At 39.9% G+C, this 1,693-nt stretch overlaps 1 protein-coding gene across 5 annotated transcripts in view; it reads left to right on the top strand.

The window, feature by feature from the left end:
- The window catches only part of piezo1 (piezo type mechanosensitive ion channel component 1 (Er blood group)), a 105,275-nt gene that overhangs the window by 77,530 nt on the left and 26,052 nt on the right, over window positions 1-1,693 (top strand). The window lies entirely within an intron of this gene.

Below are 1,693 nucleotides of genomic sequence, written 5' to 3'. Positions count from 1 at the left end.
CATGCCCCAAACACAACTCAAACACCAACTAAATGAATTATCAAATATGGAAATCGATGTAGTGCCACCAAGTCAATCCACTCGCCACATTTCTGTCTCCAGCGCTTCGTCCAGCGCTTCAGTACTGTTTGCAGAACGCTCAAACGAAAGCAGACAGTCCACAGATTCCAAACATATCCATTAAAGCTCTCTAAAATCAAACCATCGGTGAGAAATAACCCAAAGAACAGCAAAAACCGAAACCGCTTCATCAAACTGTAGTCGTAAAATTTCTCTTACCTTAGCTGTTTTTCCATGAAAAGTTTATTTTATCGGTAAATCCACACCAGAATCAGTTAGTACTACTTCCTGTGTTACACTGAAATCATTCCTGGTGTCTTTTGGAGGCTCAGTTAGCAGCCTAGAGCTAAGTGCACACTAGCTCTGCAAGCAGCTCATCTACAAGATGGCGTTCTGCTGATTCTGATTGGCTAAAAGGGCTGTCAATCTCATTTTGGAGGCTGTCGCTATATTCTATTGGCTCTAACGATTCGACGGAGGTGTCAATGACCGAAATCGACCAATCCATGACGGAGATACAGCTCTGCGTCACCACAGGAGCTCCACAGCAGTCTGATCAGCATTATGCACAGGACATGCGACACAGACAGCGGTCTGGTTGAATGTACAAAAAAACCTAAAAAACTGCTTTATTTGTATGTATTGAACGCCATTAGTGAAATACAAGTGAGATATATACACTACTCACAATAAGTTAGGGATATTGTGAGAGACTCAGTGGATTTCATACATACAGTCTTTGTTTCCCTTCAGAGATTTCTGGGACAGGGAGGCTATTGTATTGGGGTGATAGAAACACCTCATTTTGTGTTTTCCATGTAATGGTTTCACTGTGTACAGTGTGCCTTACATATTGGGGCCAATACCAAAAAACTTAAAGACAACCCTTTTCAATGTGGCACCAATTGCAACATTCTGTGGGTATAAAAAGCTGATATTGTCAGTAAGTCATTTCAAGCTCATCGTTCAAAAAGCCATGAACACACGACGTCACTTTATGGACGAGCAGCGCCACCTGACCATAGCACGCCTTCGAGGCAGTCTGATGTTGCTTGTGAACTTGGTGTGTCTCAAAGTGTCATCAGCAGACTTGCATCAAGACACAGAACTACTGGTACAGTAGTTGAACTGAACTGTCTGTACTAAAAACTTTGTAATTTTGTTCTGCTTCACTTTATCAGAGTCAACCTTTGCAGAAATAATGTTCACATATAGTGCTATGATTTGGGAGCAGGTTAGAGCTCATCTGGATCATTAAAAAAAGATAATTATCTTGAAAGTGCTTTTTTTTTTTAGGCGAACCTGAAATTTTTCATTTTTGTGTGTGCTATCTTCATTTACTCTTAACCAGTAACATATATACTGATATTTACACATCTGAGCAAAACTTACAATTGTTCCTTTTATTATGACACAAGAATGATTCAAATAGACCTTGTGGCTGCAGAGATAAACCGTTTTTATTATGGGTATGTAATTTTCGAGCAAAAAAATAGAAAATAGCTCAGGGCTTAAAGGGTTGAAAAGTACAAGAAATGACAAAAAATCCCTCGCTTTCCTTTGCTTGGACTGCAGCTTGAGATGTCATTATCATAGCTTTGGTTGTACGTAGGTATGATGGTGTGTCGAAGTG

This window comes from Stegastes partitus, unplaced genomic scaffold (genome assembly GCF_000690725.1).
Source record: "Stegastes partitus isolate 25-593 unplaced genomic scaffold, Stegastes_partitus-1.0.2 Scaffold235, whole genome shotgun sequence".
Classification (NCBI taxonomy): Eukaryota; Metazoa; Chordata; class Actinopteri; family Pomacentridae; genus Stegastes; species Stegastes partitus.
The sequence above is the reverse complement of the archived record's forward strand: the minus strand, read 5'-3'. Positions and strand labels throughout refer to the sequence as shown.